This window comes from Camelus dromedarius, chromosome 6 (genome assembly GCF_036321535.1).
Source record: "Camelus dromedarius isolate mCamDro1 chromosome 6, mCamDro1.pat, whole genome shotgun sequence".
Lineage (NCBI taxonomy): Eukaryota > Metazoa > Chordata > Mammalia > Artiodactyla > Camelidae > Camelus > Camelus dromedarius.
The window spans coordinates 42,322,515-42,347,177 of NC_087441.1; positions in this window are offsets into that span (position 1 = coordinate 42,322,515).

Sequence of the window (24,663 nt, forward strand, 5' to 3'; positions counted from 1 at the left end):
TATTCTTTTTTTTTTCTATTTCCTTCACACCAAGAGTTAAGCTTCAAAATTTTCCCCAATTTTACATTAAACATTTTCAAACCTACAGAAAAGTTACAAGAATACTACAAGAAATACCAATGTACCCTTCACCCAGATTTACCAATTATTAAAATTTCGTCACATTTGTTTTTCTTTCTATTTACACACATATATACACACAAATATACACATGTATGAATGTTTTCATTTTATATTATAACTGGAGTCATTTAAGAATAACTAGAAAACAAACATCATTACCCTTTATGCCAAGTACTTCAGATTATGTCTGCAAAGAACAGAGATATTATCCTACATAACCAAACACAGTTATCACCAGGAAATATTAATATTATAATATTATCTGTTATATGAGCCATATCCAATTACCTCCACTATCTTGATTATGATCTAGGACTCCATCAAAGACAACACACTGCATTTTGTTTTCCTGTCTCTTTAATCTTCTTTAATCAAGAAGAGTTTCTCAACTTTACAGCCTTTCATTTTCATGGCACTGGTACTTTTGAAGAGTCTAGGCAGTGGTTTTGCTGAATGCCACTTAATATGGATTTATTTGAATTGTCCTCATGATTTGATGCAGGTTAAGCATTTAAAGGAAGAATAGTTCTAGTTTTCTTAGTACTTTGTAGTACCTGGTGGGGGAAGGTGTCCCTCATTAATGATATTTTGATCACTTGACTAAAGCAATGTCTGCCACGGCTAGAAGTTGGCTTTGAGGTCTCTCTCCTTGGCTTGTAACTGGCTGCCTTCTCCTTGTGACTTCATAACCTCCTCACTTTGTTTTTGTCTGTGTCTAAATTTCCTCTTCATATAAAGTCTCAAGTCATATCAGATTGAGGTCACCATAATGATCTCATTTTAACTTAATTCAAAGACCTATCTCTAAATACAGTCACATTCTGCGGTACTAGGGGTTAGGACTTCAACATATGAATTTGAAGGGAGGGGGACACTATTCAGCTTGTGACTTATAAGAGGTGCAATAGAATTCCTTATGAGTTTCAAAAATTACTTTTGATGAGAAGGCTCCTCTCAATGAGATATTAATTCTACAGCTTTGCAAATGAACTGGAAGAAATGCTCCACTCCAAGGGCTTCCATTATAGCTGGAAAGAACGTAAGGAAGACTTTATTCTGGGGATGGAGTAATTTAGGTTATTTCACTCCTGCATGTAGCTGACTTCCTTATATTCTTTCTTCTCTTCTCTCTCCATGGTGAATATCTGAAGTTACCAAGTGACATCTCTTCTGTTTGACTCCAATGCCTATGTTAAACTTCACACCTCCCTGCGCACCACAAAAAACACACACAAAATAAACACTCACCCACTTTTTGGGGGGGTGCTATTCTCTCAGGCTTTATCTAGGAAAGAAACATCAAGCCAGTGCTTTTGTATACATGAATCAGATAAGATAACTGATGCAGCTCTTTCAAGTCCTTTAATGATTCTGCTGGATCTCTAACCTACCTCCTTGCTGACTTCAAGTTCATATCCCTCTGGAAAATCTCATCGAAAAAGACAGCTCTTAACTCTATAGCAGCCTTCTCTATACCATTTTCCTAGTCTCTGTTTCTTCAGCACTCTCAGAAACCTATTATTTTTCTCTAATTTTTTTTCCCTGTCTTTTCAGTGTAAGTTGGGAATTTAGAAGAGAGAAATTTGTGGCTCATTTAGCTATCTTGATCCAGAAGTCATGAAGACCATGTTAAGTTCTTGAAAACCCTACATTTAATACTCCATTCTATAAATTTCTTGGAGATCTACATTAAGCCCTGTCTGAAGCTAATAAAGTATGTTTTCCCTTTTAGACAGTTAGAATAGCATTTCTCACACCTCTCCTTTGTGCCATGATTTCTGCATGATGATAAATGTTCTTTCTGAGAACAGGTCTGTAGTCTTTCTCAATGACCTAGAATGCACTTCAGCTTTTCATGTTGCTAGGTGGTCTCTTCTCACCTCCTCATCCGTCTGGGACTTCTCTTTTCAACCTCCCAAGTTTTTGGAATCCTCCAGGTTGGAAACATTTTCTAGAGAAGGAGCGTGTCCTTGTATTTTATTGGCATAACACTCAAATCTATTTGAGGCTGTCACACATGATGCAATCTGAACCTCATTTGACAGATGAAGAAAGACACCAAGATTCATAGACAGAAAGAATCAAACCTGGTAGTAAGCCAGAGGAAAAGTTGGCAACCTGTTTCTGTTAAACATCTCAAGTATTTGTGACTGACTGAGGTTTCCGAATAAGGAAGCTAAAGAAAGACTCTCCCTGATAGTCACCTCATCTGGTCTTCTATACCTGGCCTAGTTCCAGTACTGACTTCAGATAGGCTTCAATGAAAGACATGCATGACACAGAACTCTTAAAATAGAGATTAAAAAAAAAAAAAAGATGTGTATATTAGAAATGAGAAGGAGGTGAGGCATAGTTGTCAACACTTTATCCTAGGATCTCAATAGTGTCTGTTGGATAACAACACACAGTTGGTTCCACTGGTGAATATATACCTCAAAGATGAATTAACTGTGATTGTATAAAATGAGCCTTCTTTTAAAATCCCATATGTTTTTCAACTACCCCTGTCCCGAGTAAAGCAGGGGTTGCTCAAGACCTTGTTATTTTTATGTTTAAGTCCCACGATCTCATCAAGAACACAATACTGTAGCATATAACTGCAAGAACATGAAAGGAACCAAAAGAGTAACATGAAACCACAGAATGTCAGAGGATGTCTAATTTAGAAAAAGGTAATGAATTCAAAGTCTGTTTGGAAAGAAAAGGATTGAAAAATTAACAAGTAGATAAAGGTAGACAGATATCTTTAAAAACAATGGAGAAGGGAAAAAAAAAGTCCCTACCAAGAAAAAGAGAAAGGATTCGCTATTTAAATCCTGAAGATTTCATGTGAGATCTTGAAAGAGAAAAGGAAGGAGTAGGATACTCTCTTGGACAATTAAGATCGGGGAAAGGATGCAGAGTCTCTGCTCAGGAGTCCCAGGGAATCAATGTAAGCAGATAAACAGGAGGTGGAGGAGGAAATACAAACTGAGGCAAAGGGACCTACAAGCAGGAGTGGAGTCTGAGATGGAAGGAAGAGACAAAGAAGGGGGTTATTCACAGTAACTCATTAAAGCCACACAAAGATACGTTTGAAGAAACCAGTGTAAATAGAAAAACATATAATACCAGAACTATGAGAAAAGAACAAAAACAAAACCAAACCAAAAGTGGCTTTTTGTTGTTTGAATTTTGGAAATTTGGTGGGAATTACATGACCACGGTTTAGAATCAGGATGAACAGAGTGATATTTGTAAAGATTTTCTGAACAGGGACCTATCTAAAATACACTCTACCCATTTAAGATACCATGTATTATACTGCATACTTTTATAGTAGCAATTAACTAGGATAGTAGTAAATTCGTTTTTATAAATGTAATAGAAACTACTAATTGCCCCCTAGAATCTAGAACCCCTTGAGTTTTAGCTGGATATGTAGCTGCCCAGATAAGACTACATTTTCCCCACCTCCCTTGCAGCTAGACACATCTGGGTAACTAAGCTCTAGCCAATGGGTTATGAGCAGAAGCAGTGTGTACAACTTCTGGGTTTTGCTTTTGAAAGTCATTGTTTGCCATCCTGCTATGGTCTGAATGTTTTGTCCCCTCAAAATTCACATGTTGACTCCTAATGCCATTGTGATAGTATTAAAAGGTAGGGACTCTGGGAGGTGATTAGGTCATGAGGATGGAGTGTTCATGAATGGGATCACTGCTCTTATAAAAGAGATCCCTAGAGCTCCCTGGCCCCTTCTGCCACATGAGATAACAACAAAATATCTGTGTCTGAGAGCCCTCATTTGACCATTTTGGCACCCTGATCTAGGACTTCCAGCCTCCAGAACTGTGAGGAATAAATTTCTGTGTATAAGTCACTCAGTCTGTGGTGTTTTGTTATAGCAGCTGAAACAGACTAAGACACCTCCCCTTCCTCTTTATTATGAATAAAGAGCTATAACGTGGACATGGTGGTCATGGGCTGTCTTCAACCACAGAGGCAAAAACAATGTCTTAGGAGGAGAAAAGGTAGAAAGGACTTAGGTGCCTTAGCTACTTCATGGAGTAAAAACACCCTTGTATCCCATGCACACGAGAATAAAATAAACTTCTAACTCATTTAATCACCATTATTTGGTCTCTTTTAAAACAGTCAAACAATAATCTGATTTAGTAAGCCTATCAATACTATCTCTTACCATGTCTTTTAACAAATATTTTTGCTTAAGATGGAAATAATGTATTCAGTGATTTAAATATGTACTTTTATATCAAGATTAAAATCTAAAGAGTTCATTACAATCATCAATGAGGTAAAGCTTTTCTGTTCTTGTGTGTGTGTTATTGGTTGAAGAATAAAATAACTAGTAACAATAGTGAGAAATTAGACACGTGCTAGCAATGTTGAAAAAAGATGTACAGGATGTGGAGAAAAGGGAACCCTCCTAAACTGTTGGTGGGAATGCAAACTGGTGCAGCTACTAGTATGGAGGTTCCTCAAAAAACTACAAATAGAGTTACCATATGATCCAGCAATCCCACTCCTGGGCATATATCTGGAGAAAACTATAATTTGAAAAGATACATGCACCCCAATGTTCATAGCAGTATGACTTACAATAGCCAAGACATGGGATCAAACTAAATGTCCATTCACAAATAAATGAATAAAGAAGATGTGGTATATATAGATATATATCTATATATACAATGGAATATTACTCAACCATAAAAAAGACAACATAACGCCATTTGCAGCAAACATGGATGTCCCTGGAGAATGTCATTCTAAATGAAGTAAGCCAGATAGAGAAAGAAAAATACTATATGAGATCTCTCATATGTGGAATCTAAATAAAAAAAAAACATAAATACAAAACAGAAACAGACTCATAGACATAGAATACAAACATGTGGTTGCCAAGGAGGCAGGGGGTGGGAAGGGACAGACTGGGATTTCAAAATGTAGAATAGATAAACAAGACTATACTGTATAGAACAGGGAAATATATATAAGATCTTGTGGTAGCTCACAGAGAAAAAAAAATGTGACAATGAATATATGTATGTTCATGTATAACTGAAAAATTGTGCTCTACACTGGAATTTGACACAACATTGTAAAATGACTATAACTCAATAAAAAATGTTTAAAAAAAAAAGAAATAGACTCATAGACATAGAAAAAAATACCTATGGTTACCAAAGAAGAAAGGGATGAGGGTGTAATAAATTAGGAGCTTGGGATTAACATATACAGACTACTATATATAAAACGGATAAACAACAAGGACCTACTGTATAGCACAGGGAACTATATTCAGTATCTTGTAATAATCTATAATGGAAAAGAATCTGAAAAAGAATGTGTGTGTGTATATATATATATATGTGTATGTATAACTGAATCTCTTTGCTATTCACCTGAAAATAACACAACATTGTAAACCAACTATACTTCAATAATTTTTTTTAAAAAGATGCAGAATAAAAATTTGTGTGTGAAGAACTTTCAATTTACATGCAGCGTGTATCAATCAACTCACAAACCTAGATGAGCAGAAAAATGTAACTTTGCTTTTTTTTTAATCAGACCTGGTACTGAGCTGGTATGCACCAACACAGGCAGAACCGATGTTAAATATTGAAATGCTTCATTGTCAGTTCAAGGGCATCCCCTCCACTGCCACCCTAGGCTCTGCTCCACAAACTTCCAGCCCTCTGAATGTTCCAGCAATTTAAGAGATTTCACACCAGGAGGCCTCCAGGATTTTTCAGCCAACAGCTGTTCTAATTGGTTGGTACCAGTGTTATATGGTTGCTAAATATTTAATATTACCCTTGCCTTTATAAACTTAATTTTAGTTATTCATGCCCATTCCACTGAGTAGCAAAAACAATGTCAGTTAGTTTAAGGCTCTCATCCCTTTTTTCCAGGAGGTTTATCTACATTCCAGAAAGGTTAAGTTGTGCAAAAGCATTGGACCTGAAGGATCTGAAGATGAGTGTGGAGGGATACTGCCCTATAAGATTGGAAAATGTTCTTTGGTGATTTTCCACCTTATCTCCAATTTCACTAGCACACAGCTGTCAGCTAGTGGAAAACCCAGTCCCTGAAATGTTAACAGCACATTTACCCTGTCCCACAAAGGTCTTCTATGCCAAGTATGCACAGTTTAGTCGTTTACAGAACAACAATTAATAACTCTGAACTTTCAAGTGCCAGGTTCACTCAGGGAGAAAATTAAGAGACTTTTTGATGACTTCACACATCATTGGTCACTAAGGTTTGGAACACAATAGCTGCAAGCAGCAAAACTGAGAAGGCCAATTAAATAAAGAAGCTATAAATAAACTGTCTAGATCCTAACCTCAGAGGTGCATGGAAGTCCGTCAGAAACGGCCACGGCTGTGGACAGCAGAAGAGAATCATGGGCCAGCAATTCATCAGATGGGGCTCTACTACATGAATAGATGGGTGGTAGTGGCTGCAAATAAGGGACTTCAACGTCCAGGGAAGAAACAGAGAAAGAAAAAAATATTTAAAGAAGAATATAAGGGATAAATCTAGATAGCTGAAAATTTCATAAAACAGGACTAAGAAAGAAATTTTAACAGATAAAAAGAACCCTGGACCTGAAGGAGTTTAAATGCAGCATCAATAGCTTCAGGAAGGAAGTAAATATGAGGTTACTGCCCAGTTATTCCCCATCTCTCATCAAGGCGAAGAGAGAAGACCTGAGATTAAATTCAAGCAGCAGTGCTCAGTTAGGGCATGAGAAATATTTTCTCCATAATAAGGATGAGGATGGGTTTTAAATACCTCATAACCATTAAGGATCCTTCTATTATAGCTCGGAAAACAGTCAGGAAGGAGATGACTAGGGTGCTACTTGGGCACCCTGACCACTCCGCTTCACGGCTGGGATCTGGCTAGCAAAGGAGAAGTGTTTATAAGCATTTTTACTACGTGTGCTCTCCATTTCTTTCAATTATATTAAAAACAGCTGTTATCAAGGAACAAACATTTGGGCCGTTCTGGGGTTGTGATTTTCAACTCCAGTATGCACCAATAAATATGACATTTAACCAGTGTTTTCAAAGCTTTAGATAAAATGTCTAAATGAAGAGAAGACTTATTTCCCCAAGTTTTTTCTTCTCATTCTGGCATCACCTTTGACCCTGGTGATGGTTCCTCAGGACAGGACTGAAAAACCTGAATTATGTGGAATTTGTCTCCCCACCCCATCTTGTGTCTCTGCTCCCTCCTCCCTCACCCCTCAGAGCCCCATACATCTGCCAGGACTGAAATCCGCTTGCAGTGACATGCTGATAAATCAAGTGGACACCGGGGAGCTCTGATGTGTGGCATTCGCTGATTTTCATAGTGTAAATACTCCCACCGTGGCTGATTTCAAAGCTGTCTGTGTTTAACAAATGGCTTGTAAAATTCCTGAAAACTTCACATGGGGCTCTCGTGAGCCGGTATGAGCAGATCCATCGCACCACTGGCAAGGGAATTTGCCCTGAATCCAGTTCTCCACCCTGGGCAAGAAGTAATCCAAATCTCTGAGCATCCTTAGGTAAAAACAACAATAAAAATAGTAGCTGCCTCTGGGTAATCACTCTCAATGTGCAAAGCTTTGAAGTCCTGCAGGGTAACATTATTGATCTCCACGAGAACCTTATGAAGTTATTATCATTATGTCCAAGAATAAAGGCTTAAAGAAGCTAAATAACCTGAACAAGGTCTTAGATATTGGAAGTCAGAAGCAGAATTCAAACTCAGGTCTATCTTGATTCCAAAATCCGTGCCTTAATCTCTACCCAATCCTGCTTACTTTACAGGGTAAAGTATCTAGATGGTGTTTCAAAAGCCCTGCTGCCTCTCTTTAGTATTTTCCTGCCGTTTCTCCTTATCTTCACTGGGGTCCCTGTCACTTTCTCTCTTCCTCCTTATAAAGGAGTGTTTGTTACTGGAGGGCAGAGGCAGTGTCCCGGCATCTTTGCCTACCACCTGCGCCCTGTGAGTGCTCTTTCTGTGTTTGCTGGATGAATGGATGGATGGATCAATAGGAAACAAATCCATGACTCAGCTTTATTTCAGAGTTTAGAAAGCTCTGCGTCTCACGTACCCCAGGCATCAGAGCCTCAGAGTGGAAGCCTACCTCTAAGGTTAGAGCCAGAAATAGAAGACGCAGTGGAGCCTTAAGTTAAAGCTCGATCACAAGACATTGCTTACCACCTCCATTGGATTTAGGTATAATTTTTAAAAAGGTAAGAAAAGATGAAAGACTCTTAAGGCAAAACCCCATAGGGGCCCTGGACTAGTTGTCACCTGTATTTCTATCTCATACACTCATAATGCAAAACTTTCAAATGTCATTTCATTGCTTTCCTGTCCCCTAAATGATTAAGTATCACCCCTCCAGACTCAAGGCTATAACTAGTCACCCTGACTCACAGCTCTTTGACCTATAAAATAGGCTCGTAAAAATTACAGCCTGGAAAGAAACATCTGGAGCAGCCCATAGACAAGGCTGATAAATCATTTTATAAATGTATAAAAACTTAAGACCGTTTTCAAGTGAACAATAATAATCACACTTCAAAAGAATCTCAGCAGGTCCTTTTTAAAACGAGGCACACTGGAGTTTTTAAGTAGCAGTGTCTAATAGGGTATTTCTACATGTTTGGCTTCCTTTCACACTGTGTGAATTAGGTAGGCAAATTACCCTGCAGTTCTAAGGCCTGTGACACACATCAGCTACAAGAGAGATTTAAGTTTGATGTTGGTTAGAATGTGACTCATTTCACTTTTCCCCCACATACTTAGGTGACAGGCGATCATCCCATTTTTAGTATAACCTCCAGGCCTTCTTTTGCTAACCCCAATGGCCCAAGGCAAGAATTCTATTGATATTCCAGTTTGGTTTTTGGTGGCATGTCTGGGAATAGCTATTAAATTAAACCAAGAAATATTCTTTCCACATATATATACCTTTCAATATATGGCACAGGATTATTTTTGCAAGTTCTTTCTAAAAGACTATTTTTATATGCTTTCCTGAATTTATTATAGTGGGATTTGTGATTTCTCAAGCCCTGAATAACTACTTGGGCCCCAAACCCAAACCAACAAGAAGGGGACCGTGAATAGGACAACTGCCTCCCAGCTTGCTGGAGACAGTCCCACTGTACACACATTCTCCTGGGCTAATAACCAGTAGCACTCACATTCACTCTCAGAATGGTCTCTTCTCAATAACAAGTTAGGTGCTCTCCCTACTGTGGAGGAGGTAGAGCCCATATCTCGTGTCTGCAAAAATAAAATTAGTTGTGTTATGGTGGAAGAGAGAAGACCTAGTATTTCTTAAATTCCTGCAATGAACCAAAACAGTGTGTTGGTGATTTTCATGTTTCATGGGTAATTAAACCTGCTTTAGTCTTAAAAAGAGCAGCACTATAAAAGTAAAATTATTATCCTGATTTTACAAATGAAGATATGGAAGACTAACCTAATACTTTCCCTAAGACACAGACTTTGTAATCAGTAAACCTGTCATTTCAACCCAAGTCTGACTGGCTCCAATTTTTAAAAGTAGAGTTTATAAGTGGTATACAGCTAGATAGGCAGAATAGACAAACATATGTATAACTTATAAAACTTTATATTTTAAAAATATTTTCTTTTTTTTTCTTTAAAATTACTGTTAAATTGTTTCATTGGAATTTTTTAATACAAACAAAGTGGTAAATAAAGAATAATCCTTCTTGACATGCCTTGGATACTTTAAAACTGCACATGACCCTCCAGAAAACCATCATTTAACTGCTGTCAACCAACAACTGTGGTTTAGAATATTGTATAGAGACCAGTTAGTTTTTTTTGTAGGTTCCTTGCTGCAGTGAGTGCCTTTAAGGATAAAGAAAAGGCTTAAAAATAAGTGTTACAAACAACCAATTCACAACTATATAGACTATACATGAAGTGAATTCTAAATAAAAGTCCAAAGAGACAAAAATAAGTAAGGGAGGGAGAGAAGGGAGAAAGGAAGGGAGGGAGGGAACAAATCTACAGTGAACCAAATTAACTTATTAAACCAAGTAACTATCAATTCACTGTAGTCTTTTTTTCAGTCTGAAGTTTTTCATGTGAGGATTTTTGCTGTGAGGGAATTTTACTTGTGCAAATTTCTAGGTAAAATCTGACTTCTACAAATGTAGACAGATGGGTTACAGCACTTGTGATGCCAACAGGAGTAGTATCACAGAGGAAACCCGCAGCATCCATACTGCTGAGGCAACAGCCCTGGGGATTCCTTCCCTGTCCCGGAATCTGTTCTCTGCCTGAGTAATCCTGCACATCAGCTATAGCTGTTTGGACCAGAGTAGGCACCTCACTACAGACTAGCCCATTCAAAGCTTCTGCCCAACAGTAATCACGGTGATTATCTATCCCAATCAAAGTACTGTGGCAGGAATTTTTGTGTGGAATACAGAGAGTTGTAATCAGTACCAGGAGTGGGAATGTATTTAAAGCCACCAGAAGCAGACATAAAGCAAAGGAATCATAAAGAAGCCAAATTATAAGTAAGCAGAAACATTGAGTAGGCAGAAAATACACCATAAAGATATGAGTAGGGTAGAGAGTATGGTAATTAAGAAGAAGTATTAAAATCAGAGGGAACTCAACAGAGAATTAAAGAACTGCCAACGAGGGCCCAAGAAATACTACTTGTTCCCAGAGCTGTCTTGAATCCTGAATGACCCTTCCTTCTAGGATGGGTTTTATAAATCACGGCTGAAGCATGGTTCACATTTCTTTCCTGTGACTCAGCTGTTGCAGTCTTGTGAGACCCCATCTCCCTTACTGCCACTCAGGTAACCTCACTATGATTAATCCCCATCTTAGAGATAGTCTCATATTCTTAAAACCAAATATCTTAACTATGCACTCACTAGTTTTGAATAGTTTCTACCTTTCCATCAACAATTAAATAACTAACAATCACAAATGTATGATAATCATGTTTTGTAGAGGCAGGAGGTGTAGAAATGGAGGAAAGATTTATAAAGAAGAGGAATAACGGTGGGGAGCATGAATGATGGGACTTTAGTGTTCAGGGTTGCAGGGGACTGGTGGTGGGGTTTGTAGTAGGTTTACGGGATTGTTGATTAATTGGGTTATCATATACTCACTAGGTGACTTTTCAAAGATTATTAACCCCTAGATGTTGGTACAAGTTCCCCCAAGTAGAAAGAGGGAAATTTAGGGTTTAGATGGAATTTGTGTTCCAAATAAAGGTGTGGGAATGAATGGGGCATAAAGGATCTTCCAAATTTCTTTTAATACCACAGGTTTGCTTGGCATCCCAGTTTACATAAACCCCTAATTGTTTTCTCAGTCTAGTTCCATTGGCCTCATGGGTGATATTCTTCACAGATTCTTACAATAAATTGATGGACAGTTCTAGTTTTCTGTGCAGTGAAATCAAATAGTTTATTTAAATGTGTTTCTGTATACATCCATATGTAAATGAAGCAAGCTTCTCTCTTTGCTTCTTTTTTTATTCTTCCTTCCTCTTACTTTCTTTTTTTGAATTGAGTGGAGTGAGGTGGGTTGAAGGTAGTGAAGTGGGTTGAAGGTAATGAGGGAGCAGTTGAATAAGCCTTATTAATCTGTCTTGATAACAAATATTCCCCTGTTCACTAGGCAGAGCTAGGTGTAGAGCACCCCATTCTCATTACAGGTAGGCACTGAGGCCCATCCAGCATAGTCGAAAGGAATTGAATGGAATCAGAAGGGAAGCAACGTGGCAAGACCCTGCTGAATATTCCTGAGCTCCTGGTGGGGTGGAGACCAAACAATAAACCCAGGGTGTTACAGTCTTGCCTTCTGCTGGAGGTTCTGGGGCAACCAGGAGCACTCTGCAATTGAAGGTTCATGGCCACTGGCCTCCTCAGCCAGAGGTGTGTAGCACCAGGAAAGCACCATCAAGGTCAAGACTTGGGGTGCCCTTTTTCTCCTGGAGTGGCTGACTCACCACAGCAGGTTGGTATATTGGACCTCAAGTCTCAGGAATGGTGGCCCTTCACCTCCTTCATCGTTTGGGATCACCCAGGACTCCAGCCCCGCAGCAGGGACTCTAGCCCACATTTGTTAGCTCTGAGTTAAATCAGTTAGAGAGGCTTGGAATTTTGGACATAATTGTTGACAGATCACATCTATCATCTATTAAACACTAAAAACAGTGAAGTGCCCTGAATTTGGTAGAACAAGGCTAGTGCTGAGAGCAAAAATCTTTACGAGAGTGCTTGTTCCTCCTGCTATTCAGCTCATCTATTTCACTGACCTCGGACACTTATTCCCTTAAGAAGGCATTGCTTGGGCTCCTCCAAAGCCATATCAAGTATCACTACATCATGAAGGCTCACTGCCACTCCCAAATGTTCTTCATCTCTCCAGTCACTCTCTCTGTCAGCACAAAATTGGGGCACAGGAAATACTCAAAGGCATTTTGTCTTCTACAACTACTTGTGTCAAATATCTGATAAAAACCCACTCCTAAAGCTTAATTCTGGAAACAACTATCTCTTGATTAAATGGTTAAAAGCATCCTGCACTCACAACACAGAACAATAGTACAACTTCATGTCTTTACTATGTGGGTTAAACCACACTCAGCCTCATTCGGCCTAGGTTTTTCTACACCTTACAGTTGGCTATGCATAAGGACTCTGAGAAACAGTTGTAAACAATTCTTTAATATAGCTGCTCAAGTTATTTACTGCTTGTAAGTCATTCTCTCTGGAATTCTCCCCCTACAGTCCAGTGTGTTGTGACTTTATTTGAAGTCTCTCAGCTTTAACACAGCTCACACCCAACTCAGGAAGGCAAAGTACAGTACCCCTAGCTCATAGCATCTCTCCTAATCTCTCCTGTCATTCCCTGGTCACTGTTAAGCCATTGAATTGAAGCTGCAACAGAAAAAGGAAAAGGTACATCCTCATATGTTTGTATTTTCACACCCATCTTCTGTTTCACCCCGAATGTTTTAAATTTCAGTGATTTTAATTGTGAGATGAAGTGAATAAGATCCTAATGACTCTATCATCTCCATTTATATTAGGCAAGTATACACCCCAATCTCCATAAATATATATGCATTCTCAAAAGGAGAATACTAATGCATCATTCTAAAGAGAATGTCTCAAAAGAGGTATTTTAAAATAATTTACCTGTAACTGCAACTACCAATCACACTTTGCACATAGGTGAAATTATCTGAAATCATCAAGCATGCTCTGTAGTTGGAGTCAGAGAGTTCCTGAAATTTTGAAGCAGAGGAAATTATAACAGTAGGGAACACTTCTCATTATTCTACATTAATGTTTTTAAAGCCTGCATCTACCAACTCAAAACAGGCTCTCTTACTATTTAAAATCAGACCATTAGCTATCAGGAGACTTTCAACAATTACTAAGACGTGTTTTAAATTTTGAATATTCAGAGTGCGAATCTATGATTGAATATCATAACCAGCAACAAATCAGGTCTATGGTATCTGCTCAAATACACTAAGTAAATTATTCAATTTCCTTATATTCAGATTCCAGGGAAGTATAATTCAGTCTTGAGGTTTAATTAAAACAAGCTCTCAAATGTAAAGTGGAATTCCTGTATTTTTAAACAACCAGAATATAAATGTCACCTGAGTGACAGCAAATTAATTGAAGGTTTCAGTTTCATGACAAATTCAAGTCTGTGTCAAGTCCTTTGAAAGACATCAGTAACTAGCTCTGATAGACTGTAGATGCTGGGCCAAAATGATGCCAATACTCCTTTCAATTTAAGTAATTTTATTAAACTGTTCTATTATATATATAACGTATACATATATGATACATGTGTGTACACATGTATACTTTCAATTTATATAATTTATTATATATATACATATATATTACACACACATATATATATATATATATATATATATATATATCAGATTGTGAAAAGTCACTTTAGTGCCTTATTTGAAGGCTACCATATTTCAAAATGATTTTAATTCCAGATTGGACAATTCACTATTATCAATATTCAAAGCATTTATTGAGGTCTATTATGTTAAAAGTATCTTTCATTCCAACATTCTTGACTCTCTTGCTTATAATTCAGGTCTCAATACTGCAAGAGAGTTTTCCTATTGAGAGTGTCAAAGACAATAAGTGCTGTCAGATTTCTGCTCTTAAAGTGTGCTACCAACCTTGTTGTTATAAACTGGTTATTTCAGAGGGAAAAAGAGTTAAGGGTTTAAAATGACAATGGAAAACATGGTCCCTTTGCCTCAAATAGCTGCACTCTAAGTTGATGTGTGTAAGGAACATAGTATTACATGTATTTTGAGCTCAAAGAAAATTCTGCTCAAAACTCCAGGCAAATAGCTAGGTAGTCTCTTGCCAGCCCCAGTGCTTACTTTTCCGAGGATGTGCCATTGTCACCACAACTACCTCCTCCAGATGGCTCCCTTGGGAAATGACGCTCTTCCCTGACTTCACCCCAGGGCCCCACTTGACGGCCCAGATGTGGATACTCGTTCAGGCTGGGCCAAGTAAAGCCCTTCCAGGGGATTTTTTTTGGACTGAAACTGATAAAGTAGGTCAGTCTTCAGTGTTGGTGGAAAATATAATATGGAAAACTCATGAACAGATGGCTTATATTCAGCTTTCTGTGGAACAAACTAAAAATGATGATGGTGACATAGGTTCCCACAGGGATAGGACCCAAAATTTTGATATGGCTGAATCCAAGTCAGGTGGACATGAGTATATCTTTTTGAAGGTTAGGGCTTTGGAATCCAACAGTTCAGTATGTACACTTCCATTAATATGTACACCTGTTGAAGGTAGTGAAGGAATTGTTTAAACTACTACCAGTTATCTCCTGGATTCAGACTATGTAATCACCAAGGCTCTAGCTTTGGGCAGTATGGTAGGAAAATGCTATTGTCCTCATCATAGGATGTTGGCTACTTCTTTTAGCCTTCATAAAATTGAGGCACAGAGAAAAGCGGACTCATCTGAAAGTTGACAGGAAACAAAAGGACAGGTGACATAGCTTTGTCAAAGAAAAACAATTCTCCATGAACTCAGTAGTCTGAGACCTCTGAAGATCAGGTAAAAACACAGTTTGATGAATTGCCACAAACTCTGTCCCACCCTAAAGTAGTGGACTGAAAGGCAAAATACTGGCCCCTAGCAACTGGAATGAGTATATTTCAGAGGACCCAGGGTTTTTAGTGATACCCGGTTCTTTAGTACTGCCTGTATACCTACTACAAGAAAAAGATGATAAATCCTTCCATTAAAAAATTCACTGAGTTCTAGTTAAACATGACAAATTAACCCTAGGCTCCTCTTTTCTCCTTGAATCTCATTAAAGTGATAGTTAAGGGGGATAAAAAGATACAGACCAAAAGGCAAAGGGAATAGAAAACAGACGGAGTAGTAGTAACTGAACAGAACTGAGAAAATTTTAAGTGCTTATAGAGAGGAGGATACAGACAGGAAACGAGCCAACCATTAAAGGCTCATGGTTAAGTGAGATGCCAGGTGAGAGTTAGGTGTGAAGTGGAACGCAGGTGGATTTATTGACAATCTAAATAGAAAGTGGTTGGACTTGCCAGCTTTCTTCCCCAGTCAAGCAGAACAAGTAACTTCCTCTTCAGTCATTTCCCTAAAGAAACTAAAAGATTTATTCTTTGAGGGAACCTAAGTTACAAGGGTCTAGACTGAATGAGGCAATGACTGTGGCAAAGTCTAAGACTGAAATGGGGATTAATGAAAGTGTACATATTGAACTGTTGGACTCTAAAGCCTTTTACTGTGACCAGAATTCTTCTCTGGAGAAACTGAAGAGCTAGAGATAAAAGATACCCACAAAGTAAATTTTTGGTATCCTCTGACAAAAAGTCAGTTTCAATATCCACCCATCGTACAGTGAACTCCCAGAGTCAGAAGCTTGATGTGTACATGCACAACTTCCAGCCCACTTTCCAGTGACTCACTCTTAATTAGGCACAGAGAGCCAAGGAACACCAGACATTTGAGAAACTCTCCAAATGTCTAAGATAGGCACCAAATTAAACAAAAGGAACTCAGAGGAAGGAAAGACAGTGAAACTAAAAAAAATTAATCCTATAATTAAAACCTCAGACAGATAATAAGAGCAGCAAATGCTAATGGAGGGTTTTACTGTGGCTCAAGCCCTAAGTACTTCAAGTGTATTAACTCTTTGAATAACAACAAAAATCCTTTGATGGTTTTAGCCCATACATAGATGAGGAGATTTAATAATTTGTCCAAGTTTACACAGTCAGTAAATAACAGAGCTGGGATTTGAGTATAAATAGTCTGACTGCAAGTCTACCTGTTAATCACACATTATAGCACAGCAACATAAGAAATTATTCTCTGTCAATGAAACCAGTTGTATCTATCCGAGAACAAGATAGAACTCTTCAAAATGATATAAGATAATCATAACAAAGAATACAACAGAAGATTCAAAAGATAATTTCAAGAATTCTCACAGAAAGCTGAATTAAAAAAAAAGTCAAATGTAATAAAATCAGAGACTCAGGTACATAAGATCTAACATATGACTAATAGGGGTTCCAAAAAGAGAGATCAGAAAGAATAGAAGCAAGGAAATTATCAAAAAATGATGATATTAATGATGACAACAATAGTATCAGAAAATATCTTAGAACGGATGGACATAAATTGCCAATGGAAAAATGTTCACTTGAGTGACAACCATACATAATTTTAAAAATACTGAGGTATATCATCATGAAATTTCAGGATCCTACAGCTAAAGAAAAGATCCTAAAAATATGCAGAGGGAAAAAGAAGCCCACACGCAAAAGAATAGGCATCAGACTTCTCAAGAGCAACACTGGATTCTAGAAGAGAGTGGAAGAGTACCTTTCTGGTTCCAAGTGAAAATTACGTTTCACCTAGAATTCCATGTAAGATCAAATTACCAACCGTGGGTCAGGGAAGACTAAAAACATTTCAGATGCCTGAGAACTCAAAAAATATACCTCCCATTCATTTATTTGGGAGTATACTGGGAAGCTACCAGTATATATGTGTTCTAGCAAAACAAGGAGGTCCACTGAGAAAGAGGAAGATCGTAGAATCAGGACATCCAAACAGGACCCAACATAGAGACAAGGTGAAGGAAAGTTTCAAAATGAGAAGCCATGTGCCACATGCAAAGAGCACTTGCTCAGGTCAGAGCTGAGAGAGGGTGCCAGAAACAAAGGGCTGAATGAAGAAAGGAATTCATAGAGTATCACACGTTTTTGAAGATTTGCAAAAATATTACTAAAATAATATAGTAAGTTGTTTTAATATTTGCTAAGAAAAATTGTGTTCAGTACAAAGTAAGTTTAGAAAATATAAAATTATTAAAATTCAAAATATAAGAAATATACCTATAGTTAACTACTGAACTCATCAGTGAACATGTTTATATATTCATAAAAATATGAATGCCATGTAAGAGTAAATGTTAATTTAACCAAAGTCTGAGTTAGGAACATATTGGTTGGATAGAGAGAGAGAAAGCAGATGCCTTGTAAAGAGCTAATGAATGTCTCAACTACCATAAGAGGATATTATAAATAAAGTCTACACAGTCTAAATCAAGAAGGAATAGTGTAAATAGTTTTTGTAAATACATAAATGTGAATTCCAGAAAAACAGCTCAGAGTTGAAAGTATCTACCTCTAAAAGTGAGGGTAAGTCTGGGGAGAGATAGAAAAGGAAAAGTCTTAATATAAGCTTTACAGTAATTCTTTGCTTAAAAACTACATGATGACATTACTTTAATAAGGATAAAAGTTAACTTTTGTGAATTGCATTCAACTAGCAGCTCAGATGGCAACATTCCTGGGCACTCCATCCTCCCCATCCCCGCTTCTGGCCCCCCGGCCATGTTCTTTGAATGGCAGAGCCCACAAGCTTAGTATTAAGAAATGGAAACTCTAAGTGCAGAATACAGATTCAAAGGGCTTGGCTGGGCATAATTTTGGCATTATTAGATAAGGCAATCCTCCAACACTGAGATGACAGGAAACTGACTAGGATATTAGGTTGTTCCGCCAAAGGGGGAAAACAATAAGGAGTAAGTCTGTGATTGTCAACAACCCAGGCGATGCCCAGGTTTAAGGAACCTGACTAATGCAAGCTCAAAGCAACACAGCCTAAGCAGACAAACTGTCCCTCATGTCCCCTCAGAGTGACCTTGGTGACACTAGAGAAGGAATGTATGCTGGTAAGTAGACCAGGAAGGCCGAGAGACTGACAAGGACCCAGAGGTGCGCGTGAGATACTCAGGTTCTGTCATGTGTCCCAGTGGTCTTCAACTATTTTACACTTTCAGAATTTTGAAAAACTGTGTACCTCTCACATATTAGCATTTATATCTTTCACTACAAATTTAAATTGTTGCAAGTAATATAATTCCTGGTACACTATAAATATTCACACTTTAAAATAAAGACATTGTTGCCTAATATTTTTCATCATAAATTAAATGATTAAAAATAATCTAATTCTTGGCATATTACAGCTATTGATATTTTGATGTTTTAAAATAAAATAAAACTGTGATATCACTCTTCAAAATGTAACCAATAGACCGTGGAAACCATAGGGATTTTCTATCCATCATCATCCCTTTAAAAAAATACATGAACATGTTCATCTTTAACAGTCAGAAATTTTACATTCCTTTTCTCCCTGAACTCATATTTCTAATCTACTTTCTCACATCATTTTTACTACTGTAATACAGTTTGTGCTTTAATATATTTTAAGCACACGTTGTATTTTTTATGACCAGACTTTATATATAGATTAAAACATTTTTAAATTTTATATAAGGTACAAAGCATTAAAGTAAATCTTAGTGATGTCATTTGTTATTAAAACACATTGTTCAAAATAATTCAACTGTACTATAATTCTGATAAATATTAAACATAAAAATAAATTTAGTATCTCCATGTACTTATTGCTAGAATGAAACAGGTGATTCCAATGTACAGTCTTGACTGAGAACCAGTGATCTGCAGGAGAATCTAAAGAGCCAGACCTCAGGTGTTACAAGTGGCTTGTTCAGCCGCAGCCACAATTCTCAAACTATTATTGAGGGTTGTGTTAAAATGTGGATTCTGACTTGATGCAGTAGGTCTGCGGCCTAAGCTTCTGTAGCAGAAGCTATAGCAAGCTCACAGGTGATGCCAATACTTCAGGTCCGGGGACCACACTTAGAGCAGCAAGAAGGTGGAGCAATGGTCCTTAATATTAACGTGCTTTGGGATCACCTGAGGAGATGTGTAGGGTTCCACTCATCCCCAGCCTCCCTGATATAACTGGTCTGGACTGTGGCCTGGGCATTGGAATTGTTTAAAACTCCCCAGGGGACGCCAATGCGGGGCAAAGTTTGAAAATCGCTAAGAGGATGAGAGAAACCATTCTAATCCCAATTTCTACCAACATGATTCAGTCAAACTGAGCACCTAATATCAGGACTTTAAAAAATAGGAGGCTTGATTCTTGGGTAAAGTGGCCCAAAGAGAAAACAGCATCAGCCCTTCCACCTCTTCAGTGGCTCAGCCTTGCCCCAACGGTGATCGCCCTGGGGTCTGGGAATTTGCACTACTGGGGTAAAGGAGCTAGTCTAAGTGTAGTGCTGACGTTTCTCCCCAGAATTCCCCTGAATGAGCACCATGCCCTGGAAGGCCTGCTACTCACAGGAGAAACAGTGTAAATGTTGAGGTGTCGCCTGAACAAACTGCCTGTTGTAGGCAGGGTGGCTTTCATGGATGTGTAACCAGAACAGTCACTCAGTGCCATGCTCAGAAGAGCCCTGTACTTGGTTTAGTGCTCTACTGTCACCATCTTTAAATTCTAAATAATATTATCATGGGACTTTTGTAAGTGAAGCCTGATAGAACAATGGAGCACGAGCACAGAAGACCCAGGTGGCTTGCATGTAGACCATTTCCTGCTGCCCTGTTCTCACATAGCATTCTCCATGCCCCATGATGGTGGGAGTCCAGCAAGACTGGAAGGAAGTACGGGGTAAGCATCTTTTGTCTGTGACTGAATAAATGGAGGCTTTGACAGTCCCATAAGGCCACACTTTCAATTCCATCCCAAACTCAGAAAGAATGCACTGGTGGCCTGAGAAACATTAAAGACTGAGAAACCCTATCACAGCCTCCCTTATTTGTGTTACTTCCTTATATAACCAACCACTTACTCTGAAAGTGATGACATGGAAGTTAAGGGAAGAAAAGGAAAGAGAGAGCAGCCCATATTTTGCGTACATCAAGAAGTGAAATAAAAACAGTTGAGTTAGTTTTTCCACTCATCTGGTAAAACAAAACACATATGCCTGTATGTAATTTCAGTGAATCTGCATACAAGTTAAATGCTCCTATATTTGCATTTACAACTAGCATTATACATTATAGAGATGAATGGTATAATTTGTGCAAATAGTTTAAAATTATATATATAAATTTTACTTACAATGATATTAAATAGCAAATTAAAAACACCATGACAACTTGAGAGACAGACTATAGATTACAGGGAAAGCTTTATATTTTAGTACATTTAGTGGTGCTTTTTTTTCGCTTTTTTTTTCAGTGGCACTTTTTTGAGCAATTCTCTATGCTCTATCATTTGAGAATGATTTTAGTCTAATGAGAACTAGAAGAAATGTTCTAACTTTGCAGGATTTTTTGCATTTTTATATTTTGATGCCAGGATACCCAGACACTCTGACTTGCTTTTCTATGAAAAGAGCATCTCTCCAAACCTTCCCCTCTTCCTTAACATTGTACAAAGGGCAGTGGAGTGAAGGAGTAGGCTTCTTCTGCACTCTACACAACACAACACACACACACACACACACACACACACACTCTCTTCGGGTCCTGTGGTTAAGCTTTCGGACTCCTTTTGTTACCACAAAGGCAGCAACCACAAGTCTACAGATGAAGGGATGTCAAGAGTGTGTACTGATGTCTCCATGAACTGACCCAATCCTGACCTATTTTGCTATTTTGCACAACAGGCTATGCCAGTTCTCAAAATGTCCACTAGAGTGCGCACTATTTCCTTCCAATTCACTGAACATGACTCCCCAAATTAATGATATGAAAGACCATTTATTCCAACCCTCCTAACCCACCCAAATGCTCCACCTAAAATAAGCACTCAATATCAGGGATCTCAAAAACAAAACAAAACAGAAGAGTCACATTTAATGGGTCAAGTGGCCAATGCTGAAGTAGCAACAACTACCTACCTTAGTCAATGGCAGGACAATTTCTTAATCTAAGAACTGTCAACCTCAGGATGAATGTGACAAGCACCACAGGCACCATGATTTGTCTGTGCTACACACACACACACACACACACATCTATAGATGAGTTTCAGGTGAGTAGCCAGGTAGGATGGACAGGATATGAGCAACAGTCCTGACTGACCAGCAGAGCTCAGCCCTTTTAACAGCAGCACTTGTCTCTGGGTGGCTGTGTATAGAGCAGGGTAGCTGCTGACGAGTTTGTTAACTCCAAAGCAGGTTTACTTGTCAGTGATGAATCAGTAGGGTGAGCTCTTAACTGTGTATCTTAAGACTCAGAGAGACCACATGGCCACCGAGTAAGGAGTTCATGTCAGATGATGGGCCTGCCTGTGCCCCCATGCAACGTTCCATCGGGAGAGGGAGGGAGGGACAAACGCCTCATCTGGACAGCTGAGATCATGGATGTTCATTACTAAGGAAATACAAATGGACTTTTTTCTCAATAGTCACTTATGTGTAACGCTCACAATATCACTCATTCAGTATATTAGCTTTTCTTCAACTGAAATTCATGTGTTTAATGCAACTGTTTTTCTGTTGTCTGTGAGCACAGTCGATGTCACCTGGTTTTTTAATATTATGAAACCAAAATGTCTGTATAAACTCAATCTGTTTCACCTTACAGTAGTAATTGACTTGTTCACTTCTACAGGGCTGGCCTCTTTTCCCCTCTTGATACCACCCCAAAAGTCTTGGAAACTATCATTGCTCCCAATCAACTAAGATGTTCCAGACCGATCTTGCTCTTCCTGCTCCACATTTAGCATTATCTCCCCTCTAGGAGACCTAGCTCATTTTGGAGAAAGACAGTACAAAGTCCAGAAATCTGGGTCCTAGCCTGCGTTGTGTACCATTCACAACACCGTTGGCAGTAAACTGCCCAATATTAGAAGCTGTGTAAGTTATTTTAGTAACACAGGAGCAGACGCCCAGTCAGTGCTTCAGCTGCATATGTGAACTAACTATGTTAATGAGGACTGTTATAACAGTGGGTGTTTACAGCGATGCATGTCAATCTCCAGGACAGGTACCCTTCTGCTGGTAGCAAACTGAGTTAAATACAAAAACTGGTTCCTCTAAAATGGAAGAAACCCATAATGCATCCAAATCTACACATAGCCAAAAACAGGTCCATTTCTGGTTGATTTTCCCTAACTTATCAAACACAGGATAGAAAATTTTATTAACACATGCTGGCAAAATGCCCCTTGGCTCTCAGTCTCAGTTAAACAAAGAAGCAATTCGATAAAATGAAGTCCGTTCACTTCACTGTTCTTACCAGTACGGCCCTTGGGGATGAAATATGTATTCTGCACAGGCAACCAATGTATGCAGGAATCGGGGCACTTTGGGCTTTCCCTTTGCCCTAAATAAAACATTTTATTGTAGCTTTCTTAGTTTTTTGTACCTGTTACATATCAGTTACAAATGTTGTAGTTAAATTTGTTTTCTCATCCAAGGTTACAGACAAACACTTTACCCTTTTCTTTATAGAGAATCTTTTTTTTTAATTAAGATTTTGAGTTAATTTCTGTTACTTCCTACCAAAGGGTCTTAATTTTTAAAAGTGGTCTCAAGATATTGGATATTTGAAAATAGAACATCCTTAGCATTTTAATCAAGGAAGGTCATGGTTGGAAAGCTGCTATTTTCTGACCAAAAGCTACAGGATTCAGACTTCATTGGCACAGTCTCAGCAGGGTAAATTAGAAACTATAATCAGAGACTGAAAGTCTGATCATTTCCAAATAGTAGAAGAGTCAAAAGATGCTCACCTTGGCTGTGCTTTTTGTGGGTCTCTTACCTGAATTATTAATGATGGGAGAAGACAGTACATTTTCATAAAGGTTTCTTCATGGACTTAATTTCGGATTACTTCTCTGTCTATCTGGATCTTCTGAGGGATCCTGCCTAGGGTGAATATTGACTTCGGGGACTGTAAAATCTTCCAAGCTGCTTGGCTTTGGGATTTTCAGCCCAGGTAACTCATCAGCACAGCAACAGCTTTCAGGATAAACTAATTCACCATATTAGGCTTACAAAATTGGTCCATGCCCATGAGGTCTTCTGTTTTTGAGACCCCTACCTGGAACAAGGTTCTGTAGAGCAGAGGCCCTAATACAGATACTTGCAGAGGCCAGGGAGCAATATAAATGGGGGGACCTGACTGCTGAAAGACAGTAGGTGGAAATGAGTTTTGAGGGACTGCTCCACATCTGCACACCTCCTGGCTCCCACTAAGCCAGAACTTAAGTGGTCAACCCTCCCTATTTCTCGAGGGTAACTGGTTTATTTGTAAGTTTGTTTATTGTATTGTTTGTTTATTGTAGGCGAGCAGAATGGGATTGATCATGCCATCAACTCAAGACACATTATCTTTATTTATTCTTTATTTTATTTTAGTTTTATCCCCTTCATCTCATATAATCCAATTTTCCTCCCCCTCCGTAAGCTCCCAACCTAAAGTGAATATCTGTACTTTTAATTCAACTTCAATATTCTCATTTATATATGTATGTATGAAAAACTTTAAAATACAAATATTATGTTGGGTTATGTTTAACTTACATAAATAGCATAGGATATAAATATTATATTTTGGAAATCTATCCATGTGGCTAAATGTCTACTTGGTTTATTCCTTGTAACCGCTGTATAGCCTACATTTAACCTGATTATTCCCTGTTTTTTTGCTACCACAAATAATGGTGAACAACTTTCTGAGGACAGTCAGTGTTGGGGATCAGATGTGTGCTACTTCTGTGTCTAGCTCCCCAAAAAGTTACCCTTGGGTCAATTCAGCTCTTTTACCCAACTCAGTTTCTCCCTTCAACAGTCTAAAACTCCTCCAACAGTGCTTGGAGCACAAGATGACCGGCTTTATATCGTGCATGCCTGGAAGAGCAGCATTTACTTAATGTTGTAGTAGGGTTTCCCTGCAGGACAGCTACATATCACGAGGACTAATCCTCAGACACTTCTGCTAGCTTCTCAGTCACCTGAGAACTCCTTTGGCCAGAAAGAACAGATGTCTCTTGTTCTTCAGAGCTGAATAATTGTCTCTCATTTCACTAGCAAAATTTTCTTCGGACAATA